This window comes from Adiantum capillus-veneris, chromosome 22, assembly GCF_014529385.1.
Source record: "Adiantum capillus-veneris isolate H3 chromosome 22, ASM1452938v2, whole genome shotgun sequence".
Classification (NCBI taxonomy): Eukaryota; Viridiplantae; Streptophyta; class Polypodiopsida; order Polypodiales; family Pteridaceae; genus Adiantum; species Adiantum capillus-veneris.
In genome coordinates, this window is record NC_140952.1 from 118,911,138 (window position 1) to 118,928,454 (window position 17,317).

At 38.1% G+C, this 17,317-nt stretch overlaps 1 pseudogene; it reads right to left on the reverse strand.

The window, feature by feature from the left end:
• Positions 1–1,451: 1,451 nt before the first annotated feature.
• Positions 1,452–2,523, reverse strand: LOC147430107 (uncharacterized; annotated as a pseudogene).
• Positions 2,524–17,317: the final 14,794 nt, after the last annotated feature.

Genomic DNA, 17,317 nt, shown 5'->3' on the forward strand with positions numbered 1-17,317 from the left:
CATTTGGTGCAAAGGACAAGTGCGGGAAATCAAAAGGCCAAATGCATCCTATGGAGGAGAAACAATTGGAATTCGTACAACAATCAGTCGTAGTGTGAGGTTCCACAATTGAGACAGGTGAGGTTGACTACATAATCGACAAACATGTAGGAGTCGGCTGAAGTTTAACAGCTAGTGTTTGGTTTGTGATGTTTTGTTAGGTAGTATTTTATTTTTCTCGAGTCTTAGTGAAGGGGTGAGGAAAGGACAAGTCCAGCCAATTCCTTCTGCTTCTTGGGTGAGGATAGGAAGCTAACGTTCCCCTAGCCATCGTTGGATGAAGGGCCAGGTTCTGCATTGACAAGAATATGCATGTATGCAGGCATTAGCGAGCCTCTAATCGTGACCCATTTTCATCAAAGAGGAGCTACAGCTTGATGCTTCAAATAGCCACACCACTGTTCAGCAGGAAACTAATTGAATTAACCTTGAGCAACCTGACGCATAACACTACAATTTTCAAAAAAAAAATCAACCTAATGCACAAAGTAGACTCAATTTGCATGTGCTATGTTTGAGATAATCTCTGCATTTTGCTAGCCCTAACCTTCCCAGCTATATCTTCTAAAGAAATTTTGTTCGATAATTTGCTCATTTTCCAATGCCATACACAGGTTTGAAAAGCACCCATGGCCATAACTTCTCTAATTACATCAATATTTTACTCATATCGTAAACTGTCGACAATGTATCTAAGAAAAAATGTTTAACTTTTGGGCAATCCCGCTGCTTATTTCACAATGTATTGTTTTTCTTATCAAGTTTCCTAGCGAGGAAACATGCCCCACTCACACACACCATGCATCCTCAAGATTGGGGTTCAAGTCCCACTTAGACTATCCCAATTGATGTAAAGCTCGGGAATCTTGCACCTTTACAAACCCACTTCTCTTCTTGTTTGAGGCGTTGTTACGACATGTAGGCATTAATTGGACAAAGTTGGCGATATGAAAAAGAATAATCCAATTTCACACTAAAGAGATCCCTTAGAAACTAGATTCAATGTACAAACCACATCTTCTGGAGCTTGAGGGCTAGGATTCATCAATGATGACAGAGAATACTTCACGCTCAACTTCACTTCACTGTTCAGCAGGAAACTAATTGAATTAACCTTGAGCAACCTGATGTAGAACACTACAATTTTCAAAAAAATTCTCAACCTGATACACAAAGTAGACTCAATAAAACCTGACAGCAAAATGTAGAGATTATCTCGAACACAGCAATCTGCATATAGCCTTATGTGAACACAAAATTTCAACCAAACACCAATGCAAAACATACAGCATGTCAGCTATAGTTCAATACTCCGATAAGGAAGAAGTCTAGAACAAATCTGGTGCATATAGCCTTATGTGTACACAACAATTTCAACCATATACCAATGAAAAACATTTCCAACATGTCAACTACAATTCAATACTCCAATAAGGAAGAAGGAGTCTAGAATAGATCCGGTCATCTCCTTCAAACATCAAAACATGGCGACCCATGAAGGCAGCAGCCAACCCAAACGTTCCCGTGCCTGCAAAGAGGTCGAGCACTGTGTCTTCAATGCAACTAAACAAGGATATTATGTACTTTGCCAACTTCTCGCCACGCTGAGTCCCACCTCACCAAGGCTTTCCCTTGCATACTGAAATATCCTCAAGGGGAACCCTGCATGATAGAGTAGCCATAAAATTACACATTGTTACCTTCATGCACATTCTTTCAAGATTAAATGTCCTATACATAGATTCAAAGCATCAATCAGGCTCCTACACATCATATATTATGTCCTTTGCTGATTGAAAACCCTCCCCTAGGTCCATCTTTGCTAGCCGGTCCTCATGTACATCAAGAGTTGTGATTGGGGTGGATGATCTCACAAAGACCGATAGCATTAAACAAGACACCTAAAAGCACAACCACTCCAAATCATAAGAAGATATATCACTCAATACTTGGCCACAAACAACAACCCAAACCAAATGGAGGGAGACTCACATGCATGACAATGTGCCCGATTTTGGTTCCAATTGGTGGAGTGCAATGGACAATCTGTCGTCGGAACATTGCAAACCCCAATCTGGTGGCTATGCGCTCAATAGAAACTCCTTCCTCCAGTGGATACAAGCAAACTAGACATCCCAAGTCAGAAAGGTAGAGGTCTGCCAGCTTGAAAGTGCTCTCAAATGTCATTGGGCCAAGCCTGTTCCACCCTGGAACCTTCTTCTGGGAAAATCCTTTCACCGCTACATTAGAAGGAAAGTCAGCAATTATTAGATCAACAAAGTTGTCTACTTGCTTCCCTTTAATCCTCCCTACGTTGCAGACAATAGTCAGTGCCTCAGATACACTAGAGGTCAGCTCCTCGCTCTCAATTGGGTTAGTCATTGCCTTCCACAAGTCCTCCACCTCAACATGAAAGCAAAACACAGTGCCTGCACACAACTCTTCTTTTAGGCGTCGGCACGTATTTGATAGTGCCAAAGACATTTCTATCTTTTAGCCTTACCTGATGGTGAATTATGTGTCACATACAATGCTAAGAGCATTTGTTTTGACGTGTCTCTTAGAGTCATAAATTATTGCAGACTACAGGTTTTGGATGCATAATCATTTGCAAACCTAGCACTCTTTTCAAACTTTGGTGATAACTGGATTCTCTAACTAAATTTTACCCACAAGAATTTGTTGTTGAAGCAGTTTCAATTTAAGATTTTCAGGTGCCTATGCATCTTTATGCAGTTTGTGAACTTGTCATGCTTTTAAAGGTGCTTCTAATGGTGATGTAAGGACATTTTATTGCACCAAAAATGAGAAGTTAGATGCACTTACGCCAAAATTTGCAGTTCAGCTTGCTTTGTGTTTTTCTTTGTAGTTGTTATGTCCCTATGTTTAAGTTCTTGGGACAATCCTCTAGAAAATGTTCACCTTTTCTTCCATGATCTGAATAGTACACCATTATGGGTGGCACTTCAACTGGTTCTTCCATCTCAAGCTCTTGTTGAGAAGATTATGATTCTATGTTGGCCAAGTTGTCGATAATATCCTCTTTTAGAACACTTAGCATCAGACTATAGACTACTCCATATTCACCTTTATATTGCCTTTGACCTGGTTCTCCAATAATACTTGCTGGATCTTTCATTTGTGACTCTTGACTGTATACTCAACCACTATATTCCTTGTATGATGATCATGATTGCATATGCACCAATTGTATGGTTTGTTAGTTTGTGCAAATGTCTAGATAGCCACTTGGATAAGTTTTTTGCACTTCTATGTGCACCTCATCTTTGAGCTTGCAATACTTGGCTCTAATGAAATTTGTGAACATCTGCGAGTTTCTCTAGATTTGGTTTCACTTTGATCAGTAGGATCTTGACTCCTGTGTTGTCTTTACAGCTCAACAGATACCTATGTCCTTCTAAATTAGCATACAAAACTTTGTCTCCACTGCAGCCATATAGCTGTAAGATTTTCTTTGTTACACTTGTGCTTGTGCCGCTACTGCTAAATTGCTTTGGTTCAATTGAAACCTTTGCTTGAATTGACTCCATGTTTTGATTTATATTTAAGGGTTCTCTCAGCAGATTCTATTGTTGCATGGTCAAATTTCTCCTTCTCAAGTTGAAAAGATTGCTTGTGCCAAATAAATTCTAGTAGTTGAATGCTTTTCAGACACACAAGAGTTGGGAAACTCTAGCTCAAATGCATCAAAATTGATTTTGATACTTTGAAACGATGAAAAACTAGGGATCTAAATAGCTTTATTTGCAATCACATGTGCCCTTGGTCTTTCCATCTTTGATCCAAATTACTTTACATTAAGCTCCAACATGCAATGGTTGTACTTGCAAAGTTGTAGCTTGCACAATCACTCTTCGCTCGTCCAATGTTCTTTGTATGAAATGTGGCACAAATTTTTGAATGGGGCTAGAATAAGGATATTCTTGCTAGTAGTAGCTGAAGAGATTACGATACAACTTTGAAAGTTTTTCACATTTGCAAAAGTAGCCAAAGGACTAATCTACAATCTACAACTCCTAAAAGCCCAATTTCTAGTACTACAACAAACAGTGTCCAAATGACTCCAAATTTTCTATGCTATTTATATGAAGTGTTTACTAACCTTGTGAATCAAAAAATGTCAAAAATGAGCTCTCTCGCTATATCAGGAGATAATAAGTACGCTTATTATCTACTGAGTCAAAAATATGCTTTTTTGCACTTTTGACAATCCACACTCATTAAGCATATAAGATCTTTGAATCAATTCTCAACAAACTTGAGCAAGTATTGAAGAGATTTCACCAGTTTCAGTGATTTGCAACTTGGATACAAAATACCTATCAATCTCAATCGAAATTACTCCAAATCACTTGAAACTTGGTACATGTATTCTATTATTAAAGTCCCTTCAAGAAAAGGTTAAAAATCTTGTGTTTTGCAACAAGAGATAATAAGCCTGCTTATTTTCTCTTGACCTAAAATGAAGATTTTTTTTCAATTTCTTGTGATACACTAGTTGTAGACATTATGAATAGGTCATTGCAAGTTTCACAAGGTTTGGAACAATTTTAAATTTTTAGCTCCCTTTTTGTGAATGTTGTTGGATTTCATAGAAATTTGGCACAATCGGGCAATAGCTTCAAATGACACCAAATTTGAATCATAAGCTCAATACACAATGGTCTACAATGTGGTATGCTCAATTGGTGAACATTTTTCAATTTTGAAGACCAAGATCATAAGCCCGTTTATTATATCCATGCCCAAAGTTGCAAGATTTCAACTTTGGTTTCCCACTAGTCAAGTGTATGTTCAATAAGATTTGAATGAGTTTTTACAAATTTTGGACAAGTTTAGCTTAACACTAGGTTGGTAATGGGACACTTTTATGTCCTGGGACACTTTTATGTCCTGTTAAGTGACCATTTTCCTTGAATCATGTCAAGAGTTTCAAAATGGATTTTGAGGTGCTATCTGTCTAGAAAGTTGTCTCATGAGCTGAAAAAAACTCGACATTTTTTTGGAATATCAATTCCATCTTTAACCTTGTCCTTGCACAACATTTCACAACCTAAACTATGTGAAAAAACGGGTCCTGTTTTTGGCTTTTTTCAACTTTTTGCAACTATACCACTCTATAATTCATGTTTGCGAGGTTTATAATGCTAGATAACTATCTTTAGTAGTCCTCAACATGTCCTGATGCTTCTAGGGAGAAATAAATGTTAAAGTTGTACATTATGACCAAATTACAAAAATTGTCAAATCCTGTTTTTTAGCCAATTTTAGCTCTTCTATGATTTTTTTGGTGGCTTTCATGATATCCAAATGCATTTTTGATTTTCTATGTCACATATTGTAACATAAAGGTAATATCCCTTGAGTTTTGGGGCACCTAATACCCTATTTTTCGTAATAGACAACGATGGTTGATTTTTTCAATTATAGAAGAAAACAAAACATTCTAGTATATCAAGTATAGCTTTTTCAATATTGTTAGTTTCTTGCGACAACCACATGCATTTTGTAGGTAGTAACCATATCTAGTCATAAGGATCAAATTTGGCTAGATATTGAATAGTTTCTATCGGATTCTACAACTCATAATGTTGAACCCAGTTTTTTCATGTTTGCTGTATTTAGCACTTCATCTTTGTCCCCAAAATTCCCCTTGGTAAGAGATGTATTATTCTTTTGACATGCTCCATGGCTCCTTATGAACCTAAAGGACAATAGGGAACTAAGAAAACATGCATATAATATTTGTATTGAGCGTGGCTATAGAAACTTTGATGATAGGTTTGCAGAATGGTAAAAATTCAACTTTTTTGTACCTATTTCTTTTGGCAAAACAAAAAATAGTGAGTGAGAAGCAATCATATGTTCTGATCACCAACCCATTGAAGTTAACTAGGGAATTTATCTCAAGTCCTACAAAAATCCGTAATCTTATTTTTATGCAACAAAACGTAAGAAATGACTGTTTTGATGAAAATGTACTGGTCCATCAACTTTGGAGGCTTGGTGTGACCAAAAGATGAGAAATTTTACAAGTTTCTTATTTTTTCCATGTGTAGTAGGCCTTGAACTATAACCTCATGAAAGGATTTTACAAAATGAGTGGATCTACTATGGTTTTGGAGGTTTTTTTCAAAACCCTAAAAGGACACTTTTACGTCCTGTTAGGTTACCAACCTAGTGTTAACATCCCAATAGCTTTTGAGTCTGGTACTTTCAAATGCAATTCTAGTGGTCATGCAAGTCAAATGATGTCCAAATCACTTGAAACTTTACACAAGCACTCTATTACTACCCTAGACCCAATTCCCTTTGAAAAAAATTCCACAAGCTGAATTTTTAGGGGAGGAGATAATAAGCCCTCTTATAGGTCAAAATGTTTTTTTTTTTTCAAATTTTTTTGACTTGTATTGGATGTTCACACTATAAACAAGTCACAAATCAAGTTTCATGGAGTTTGGTTTAGTTTCCAAGTGTTAATGCCAGATTTTGTATTTGCAGTGGTCTTCAGTGAAATATAGGCCTAACTATCAACTTACAACTCCAAATGACACCAAACTTGAATCAATGCCTTATTATACTATGTTCTAGCATATGGTGTTGTCAAATGATGAAAAATGTCAAGACCAAGATAATAAGCGCGCTTATTATCTAGGTGCCCAATTTTGCAACTTTTTCTCACTTTTTCACTTTTCCTAATTGTAATAAAGTATTTTAAGACCTGTAGCAAGTTTTGTTCAGTTTTGAGTGTCCTTAGACTCAGTTGTTTATCTTTTTAGAGTGAAGAGTTTTTTGGCCCAATTTGTCCCCAAATGGAATTATAATCTCTTGAGCCTTCACAAAAGTGTTTACACTTAGCCCAGACAAGTTGTACATGTAAAAAAAGTCCAATTCAGGCCTAAGGAAAAAAAAAACTCTTATTATATATAGGTTGATTGCCTTGCAAATCCTATCCTAAACGGTCAAATCCCTATTAACCCACACCAAACAAAAACTCTACCAAGCTCTGATATTTAGGAAACACAATTTTGAAGATGTAAAGCACTAATTCACTCTCTTATGCCCTCGAAGCAATGTAATAAACATGGTGGGGACTACACTACTACAAGCCCATGAACCCTAGATTTACCCTCATGAAAATGGCAAAGGCGTCATGCCCCCTTGCTTGTGGATTAGCAAACACAAGAAAAATTTCAAGAATTCCCCACTTTGATACTCATTTTTTGTCATTTTTGTGCCCCCCCCCCCCCCCCCAAAATGACTTAGTTTGAGTGAAAATGGATATAAAAATAGGGGAGACAACCACCTTGGATTGACACACCTTTCATCCCTCCCCATGACTATGCCCTTGCCTCCATCCACCCTCTTGGTATGGTTTTTTGATGTCTTTTTATGGATGTTTCCAATTATAGGCAATTTCGATATAGTTGAAACATTACCAACAACGAGAGAGAGGGGAATTCCACCACATTACATTGATGTATGTGCATTCCAAAAACATACGAATCATATTTGAAACACATAACACACAAGAGGTTCCATATGCAAGGCTCCAACACCCCCGTAAAGGATGTATATGATAGCAAATGCTAGGAAGCATATCCAACATACTTACATTGTTGAATTCACTCCCATTGACCCAAAAGCGTAGAAAGTCACTTGGAAGATTTCTTTTCACATTATGGTCATGTCATATCACAACATCCACCCCCTCTAAACATGCACATCCTTGGGCATGTGTAGGGAGGCATTGTAGCACGACCTAATCACAACCCACACAAAATTATCAAATCCGTGGATCCGGCAACCCGGCTAGGGCATGGAAGCACGAGCATCGGATGAATGGAATAGAGGATTCAAGATATCACCTCTCCAATGCAAGTAGAGATTAGCCATTGCAAGACTAAATCTAAACCTACTCTAATCACTAATCAATTAATCTACTACACACATCAAGCCCACCGAAGTCCGACTTGCCATAGACTAGAAACCTCAAGCACACTAATGATAAGCACACACTAATTACCATATGTCAATTACGGCGCTTCATCAATAGCTTACACACACGAGGTGAATGGTGCTAGAGCTTTATAAAACCTATCTACACACACAAGCAAAGAATAGGGCACACACAAATTACAAGATAAATACCCAACTTAATCAACCTGATTTGTGATGCTAAATATCACAAATAAATTGCTCGTAGAGAGATAAAAGTGGTTACCAGCAAGAAGTACATACATCTCTCAAATCTAGAATAATGAAAGTGTAATACTACTTCATGACAAGATGAAATGTAGAGAAGAAGTAGACTAATGAGAAGATAAGAATTAGATTAATGAAGAAGAGCTTACACTAATTACAGTGTTTAGCACTAGCCTCTCAAGCATAAACATTTCCATAAGTAGATAAATCCAGAAAGACCAATCGTGCGGAACACTCTAGCTTCATGGGGGGGGGGGGGGGGGGGGGGGGGGGGGGGGAGGGGGGGTTGGAAAAAGTTGGGGGGAGGAAGAAACCAAACGCGTTTTGCTCTTTAGAGAGCTCATCAATGGTGTTTCCAGGGGGTTTGGAGATTGTAAAGAAGTTTTGGGAAGGGAGTAGGGGTTTGTTTAAGTAGGGTGAGTTTAGGAGGGAAGGTGTTTGAAATAAAGGGGGAAGTAGGCTTTGAATTTTGAAATTCGAATTCACAAGAATTAAGTCTAGTTGTGTGTGAAAGTGACATGAGAATGAATGCTAAGGATGAGCCTTTTTAGACATAGGTTTTAAGAGGGAAAAAAAAGGGACTCAACTAGGGTGAGTTAGTTGAGTTGGGAGGGTTTAAGCAGAAATTTAGAGCAAAGGAGTCTTACCAAAAATAGGTAATACTTATTAAAGGATTCTAGAGATTGGTTTGGGTTTAATAGAGCTTTGGGTAGATCGGTAGGGGATATGCGCGGTACTTGTTTTGGTAGGGAGAAAAATAAAAAAGTTAAAAATTAATTTAGCGGTAGAGATTTATGGTAAAGTATTGACAATGGAGGTTTAGAGTAGTGTCACAGAAGGTTTAGAGTCGTGACCAAAAAAGATTTTGCCCGTTTGTGGGGTACAAACAAGTTGCAAAGAAAAAGGGTTTTGCTTATAAGTGGGGTACACCAAAAGGGGTTCTGTTCATACGTGGGGCACAAAAATTGGTTTTGCTTGTAAGTGGGGTTTAAAGGTGATTTTGCTCATAAGTGGGGTTCAAAAAGAATTGTTCAGCTCATAAGTGGGGTACAAAAGATGGTTTTTCTCATAAGTTGGGTACAAATTTTTTGTTATGCTCTTAAGATGGATACAAAAAAACCTTTGGATCATAGGTCGGGTACAAAAAGTGGAATAGATAGTGACAAAGTATGGGTATATTTAGATATGGGGCAAGTAGTGATAAACATGCGCCGAAGTAGTATGATCCATCAACCTGCACAGAGAGTAAGGTAAATACAAATGAGGGTAAGTTTGGGTAGGTAGAATGTCATTATGGTGCTTAAGGTTTGTTTTTGAGGAGTGTATGTAAATTGGGTCCTGTGGTCCAGCATGTGATGGGTTTATCTAAGTGGGAGAGGTTTGGAGAATTTAGGCAAGCTTGATGGATAGGTTTACCAATTGCTAAGGAGGGTTTAAGTTTTCTAGTTTCGGGGGTAAAAGGTATTTTAAAGATGGTTGGGGAGTGGTGGGTTTTTGTAGAGGAAGGTTTAATCAAGAGGTTATCCCTTTCTAAATAAGAGATTGAGCTGAATACTTTGAGAAGCACTTGCCTAGGATAGCCTCTTTTCTTGAGTCTGATAAAAAAGAGATTCCTTGTGCTAAGGTAGTGTTCAAAGGAGCTTTCTCTCATAATGTACCTCCTGAGTTCTGACTTGATGAAGGCTATTTTCTGATGGGTAGGGTGCCAAGAGATGGACAAAGAGTGAACACTCTAGAGAGAGGGAGCTCTCAAAAGTGGATCCTCAAGAATGAAGCCTCCTTGCCTCAAGGATTCCTTTTTAGGGCTTTCACCACAATACCTTCTACTATGGGTTTAACCTTGAGCCCTCAAACTACCAAATACAACTTTGAAACTCCAAGTGAGCCCAAGACTTATACAAAGTGAGTGGAAATATTGTGACATCCATAGATATCTCCCACTTGATGCATACTAGATGTAGCCTGTGTTAGACACCTCCCTACATTTGGCGTCGTTGTAGTATAGTGGTGAGTATTCCCGCCTGTCACGCTGGCGACCCGGGTTCGGTCCCCGGAAACGGCACCAAATGTAGGGAGACGTTGTAGCACGACCTAATCGCAACCCACACAAAATCATCAAATCCGTGGATCGGGCAACCCGACTAGGGCATGGAAGCATGAGCATCGGATGAATGGAATAGAGTATTCAAGAGATCACCTCTCCAATGTAAGTAGAGATTAGCCATTGCAAGACTAACTCTAAACCTATTCTAATCACTAATCAATTAATCTCCTACACACATCAAGCCCACCAAAGTCCGACTTGCCATAGATTAGAAACCCCAAGCACACTAATGATAAGCACACACTAATTACCACATGTCAATTACGACACTTCATCAATAGCTTACACACACGAGGTGAATGGTGCTAGAGCTTCATAAAACCTATCTACACACACAAGCAAATAATAGGGCACAGACACAAATTACAAGATTAAGACCCAACTCAATCAACCTAATTTGTGATGCTAAATATCGCAAATCAATTTCTCGTAGGGATAAGAGTGGTTACTAGCAAGAAGTACATACATCTCTCAAATCTAGATAATGAAAGGGTAATACTACTTCATGACAAGATGAAATGTAGAGAAGAAGTAGACTAATGAGAAAATAAGAATTAGATTAATAAAGAAGAACTTACACTAATTACAGTAGTTAGCACTAGCCTCTCAAGCATAAACATTAAGCTTAAGGCTAGGACAAAGAGTGAACACTTTAGAGAGAGGGAGCTCTCAAAAGTGGATCCTCAAGAGTGGATACTCAAGAATGAAGCCTCCTTACCTCAAGGATTCCTTTTAAGGGCTTTCACCACAATCCCTTCTACTATGGGTTTAAGCTTGAGCACTCAAACTACCAAATACAATTTTGGAACTCCAAATGAGCCCAAGACTTATACAAAGTGAGTGGAAATATTGTGACATCCATAGATATCTCCCGCTTGATGCATATTTAGTGTAGCTTGTGTTAGCCACTGCTAACAGCATGTGCCATATTTTTCAGCATGACATCTCAATCCTTAATAAGATCATCACCCATGGAATCATCACGTTCATCCTCACGTTGTAAACCATCATTGTCATCTTCTTGATCTTTTTGAGCATCAAATGTGTCACTAGTGCTTCTTCTTTTGAATATCTTGATCCTTTTCACCTCAATTGGAACCTTCATAATTGTTCCATCAAGCTCACACAACGTATAAATAGCATTTCCATATACACGTTCACTATGTATAGACCAAACCATCTCTTTGTAGCCTTTCTCATTGTAGTATGATGGTTTTCAAGGCCACTATAATCCATAGTGGCAAATAAAATCTTTCAAAAGAAACTTGCAAAATTTGACAAAGGTTACCCACACACCTTTATTTTTAGCCCATAAACTCTCATGAAACTCCTTGATGGGCATCTCTTGAAACCCTTTATTACATAGGACTCTTGTGGTGTAGCACCATTTTGTTTTGTATGCTTCCACAAGTACCCATCCTTCAAAAAGTATCCATATGATTTTCTATGCATCCTCTTGATTTCCTATTCAGACCAATCATCTTGCTTTGTCAAACTACTCAAGTAGCGGCCAATAAACAATCCGGTTCACCTCCTTACATATATTTTGCAAAAGAATCAAGTGCATTTGATAAGAACATATGGTCACCATGAGCATGAGAAATGCTAAAGAAATTTGTGCCCATATCATCAACCATTTCTATCTCATCTCCATACCTTTCCCTAGATAGCATGTTTGCCACTCGGTTATCCTTCCCCGCAATATGCTTGAATTCTTGATTCAAGGACTTGATATAGGCAATCCAACATAGCATAGCAACTTTGCGATTGGAAAAACTAGTGATCATCCGAAGAAGTGGCAATCCGTTTGTTTCCACAAGCACCCATGCCCCAATCAAGTACTCTACTTGCCTACTTCATCATTTTGTCCTATTGCCCATCTAATCCTAGGACTTGCCACTGTCACAATCAAAGGCCTTCCACACTCAATAGTCTACCTCGTGAAAGGTTGGTGATGAGAGTAGTAGATTCTCCAACTTATTTATGGATCTTGTATGCCCATTGAAACTTTTGATTCTTTTGCAAGAATTGAGAGAAACAATTGAGATAAAGAGTATCTTCTACATGCACATAATGCAAAATCCAAATAACATAAAAGACACATGCATCACCCAAAAATCTTCGAACCTCAGTGATGTTTGTACATGTCTCCTTCATCCTTTGAATTTCATAAACCTTTGTTGGAGAAGTTATCCTACCATAAGGCCAACACATGCGTCCCATAATCATCACCTCATTGACTCCAAATGTAGAATTTTCCCTAACAAGGTAAGGTAAGCCTCTTCCAACCTTGATAAGATCCTATCACAATCATCTAGGTGGTTTTCCACAAATATGAATCATCCCCTCAAATCCAAAGAGTCATCATTTTCTCTTAAATCACATCCTTTGATAGGCATATCATCAAGAAAGGGCATTGTGGACCTTACTTCATACCATTTATCACATGTGCAACCAAATTGGTTGTTCCTCAAGGTAATGTACACATCCTTACCAAACCTAAAGGTGTCCTCATGGTTTTCAAGTCATTTTTTTCATTGGATAGCTGAAATTGATCATACCTTGAGTAAAGGCCGCATTGAAAAAATTGGGCATCCCTACAAACTCCTAAACAAACTTGTCCACAATTGGTCATGTACCCACCTTTTTGTGAATAAAAATCTCTAACTTCATGTAGTACTTCCTCGGAGACCTTTTCCTTTGTTTCCAATGCTACCACACATGGACGTTGTACATTTCCCTAACTCACCAACATTATCAACATCTTCTTCAACAAGATTTAATCCTTTTCTCATAATTGTCTCAACTTTCAACCCATAGGTTTTTCATTGATATGGCATGGTTGGTAGCCATATCATGCATCACTTCTTTATCCCTCATTTCCCAAAGTTGGTTCCCAAAGCCATACTTATCTTCCTTAGATGGATCTTGCCATCTTTGAAGGAAACAAGATCCCTCCTCAAAACTTCTTGAAAGGTTTTTACAAGCCAAAATACAACTTGGGGGAGTTCATTAGATTAGAAAAAACTTAAATGTTCATAAGAAGAAAAGAATGCATAAAATTGTGTTTAGAAAGTGGAAAAAGTATAAGTCCCCAAGGCAAGGGAAGAAGAGGTCCTATACATGAAGGGGAGGAAGCCAGAATAAAGTAGTAACAACTGTCCATAATACATACTGCTTGGTGGAGGATGAATTGTAGTAGAAATAAATGCTTGATTTGGGTGAGAGGGAGGGGGGTGGGCAAGTCAAAATATAGTAAGAGCACATGTCCATAGCCCATGTTGCTTGGTGGAGTATGAGCCATAGTACCCATACAATTTTACTCCACTTTGCTTTACTCCAAGATAGCATCCACATTTTTGTTTAGCTCCATCTTAAGGATGGTATGAAAGAACGGTCTCTTTTGCAAGCTTTGATAAGTGTGTCTACAAATCTTTTGTCCTGAGAAACATTGACACCACCTTTGGAGCCTCCTACACTGAGTAATGTAGACGTTGCATTCACTTACACAAACTAGGTTGACACAAACAAGAGAGATACTTAAAATGTTGATTCTCTCCTCCTTGGAAAGAGGTTGTCTATTTTTGGAAAAATCATTCCATGAATAGCACGTGCAATACTCAATCATGCTCTAGTACATGTGTTCTACGGAGACAAATACCCTCTCACTCGATGGAGCTACAACGAGTAAATACCACTCACACTATTTGTTTAACTATATTGTCCAAAGAAAAAGGCTAGATAAGCTAGTATCATCATTGGGGCGGCCACATGGCCTCCCACTTGAATCCAATGTGGCCCAAGTGGCATATGTGTATAAATGTGTATAACAACTTAGAAGGTTCCTTGGATTCACCATAAACCCATCAAGTTGATGCAGTGTGAAAATTGCTCTGAGGCTAATCCCTTTGTGAGTGCATGAACAAGGTTATCATTTGTATGAACCTTGACAAGCTCTAGGAGCTTGCTAGCCAATATATCTCATATCACATGATATCTAACCTACATGTGTTTTAATTTGGAGTGAAACATTGAACTTTCATGTAGCATTGGAATATGATGAATGCCCAAATCTCCCACTAGGTGAGCTAAAGATACGGTGAGCATCAAATGCCACAATATACTCTACCTCAATAGTGGAAGACGATCCAAAATCTTAAAGACTACATCCTCATGAGATAGCTACTCCAGCAAACAAGAAAATGTAGCCAGATATAGACCTCGTACTGTTTTCTCTTTCTTGAATGGTTCTATTCATTCTCTTAGCAAGCCAATTTTAGGTGTATATGGCACAATGAGATCACGCCTAATGCCTCTCTTATTACAAAAGTCATGAAACTATTTGCAAATATTATGCTCTCCTCTATGGTTAGTTTGTAATGCTTTAAGCCTCTTTTTGATTGTTTTGAACAATCTTTAGCTAGGTAGAGAAGACCTCATCTTTCCTTTTTAGGAGGTAAACCCACACCTCCGTGGTTAGTTTGTAATGTTTTAAGCCTCTTCTCTAATTGTTTTCAACAATCTTTAGAAAGGCAGAGAAGACTTCATCTTTCATTTTCAAGAGGTAAACCCACACCTTTCGCATAGAATCATCCAAGAACTTGCCCCCCCTAGAGTCTTCAGTGGCATTGAACCACACAAATTACTTTGAACAAAGTCTAGAGTTTCCCTTTGCTTCTTATTCAAATGGAAAGAGGTTAGACTAGTATATATACCATAAATGCAATGCTCGCATAAAGAAAAATAAAATAATCAAGAGCAAGAAAATAATCAATTGTGGAAGAGTTTTTATTACCTTTTGGCTCACATGTCCTAGTCGGCCATGCCACAACTTGGTAGAAGGATGCTTGGCTACATAGATGGAATTCTCTTTCACACAAGAGACAAACATAGAGTCTAATGAGCTATTCTTGTGACCTTTGAGAATGACAAGACTGCCTTTGCATATCATCCACATGTACCATTCCCAAAAATTGTAGTGTAGCACAAATCATCCAACTATCTAGTTGAGCTCCAATTCTTAGTCAATTTGGACACATGTTTGGATTTCTTAAGCTCAAACTCTATTCCATTATGAATAGCAAGACTCACATCACTGACGGCATGAATCTCAAGCTCAGAAGAATCCCCAAGCTTGAAAATACCACACGTACATGCATAAGAGGTAAGCCACTCTCAATGAGGTGTCACATTAAAGATATCTCTAGAATCAATAATATAGTTTTGCACATAACATTGGTCATGCCCTAGCAGGGCATCTACTGTAACAAGCACATCTAAGGGAGATGTGACCTCAGTAATTACCATTGTAGGTGGAGACTCAATGACATGAGCTCCTCAATCTTAACACTTCTATTTGTACCATTGATGGTGGCATTGTCCAACTTCTCATAAGATTCTTTTTCTTGTCAAAAATCATGCTGCCATTTGTGATAGTATTTCTTGAAGTGCCCCTTTTTATGGTAGTGTTAACATTCAACATTTGTAAATTCTTGACTCCTCTTTTTATGAGACTTCTTGTGCTCTTTGCACTTACCATGATCACTTACCCACGACCCCTTTGCTTTCTTTAACCACTTGCAAGATTAGCATCAATGCCATGTGAACTAGCATCAAGACTAACAATGTATCTGCTCTGTAAGCATGACACTAGTCACATCATTTTTCAAACCAACTTTTTTCTTGGATAAAAAAATGATAATGGTTGTACAAAATGTGTCCCATGTACTAGGGAAAAATCATAGCAAGAAACTTATGTCACCATCAAAATTCAAAACAATAGATGTCAACTGATTGAATAGAGAATTGAACTTCTTCAAATGATCAGACATTGTGTTACCCTCTTCCATCTACAACTGGAAAAGCTTCATTATCACAAAAACTTAATCAGAGGAATTCTTACTCTTCCACATCAAGCGTAAGCTTTCTCGTAGATCTTTGGAAATGGCATGACCCATAATGGTAAAGAAAATAGATTCAGCTAAGTGAAAACAAAGAGTCACTTTAGTTTGGCATCCAATAACTCCCATTATGCATGAGTGTTATTGGCCTCTCAAGCAATGGTTCTATCAACCCCTTGTTGGTATGTTAGCAGCAAGCTAACGCGGACACCATTTTTCGGAGTTCTCCTTGTAAAACAATTATTATTTTGATAAATTGGGAATATTATAACTCCTATTTTCATGGTAAACTTTGTAATGAATGAGCCGGGGCTACAAGCTTCCAGATTGTATCAGCCAATCAATTCCCAGCTTTGGTAGAACTCCAGATTATTAGTTTTGACTACTCAAAAACCTTGGCTAAGGTATAAAAGCCAATTTTTGTAAGTTTGTTACAAGTTTTTGGATAAGAAATACACAGGTGAGCTAACGGCACTCACTTCTCTCCTTCTCGCGCTTCCTACTCCCTCCCTAGTTGTCACATTGCGAATGCGTTTGTTGCATTGCAACCGCAAGTAAGAGCTCTACGCATTGACGTAAGCCATTCACAATATTTCATAGCTTTTGGCGTCTTACCTCCGGCCTAATTTCATCATAACTAGGAATTTCCACTTTTAAATAAAAAACTAAGCATAGGCGGGGTGTTGGGGCATCATTGCTAAGCATTTAGATGCATTCTGGGTCGAAAATGACTAGGTCAAAAATCCACTACTGTTAATAATCACGATTTTGGAACTTGATCTAAAGTGGGGTTTGAGGCCATAGGCATGTGTGCTTAGGTCTTATAAACTTCTCCTAGAAGTTTTGCTATGTTTGGATGTCATTTTATATTGTAACGGATGTGATTTTCTTGCCGATGAGCGATTGACTTTTGGTGATTTCAGTCACTTGAGTGTAGCCTGAGTTAGATGCGAGTTGTTAGTCATTTTTCGAGAGATTGACAACCTCTTGTAGCCTCTATGCACTAGTCGAGTCAGCTTCGTCCCATGGTTTGACAAATTAATCGTGG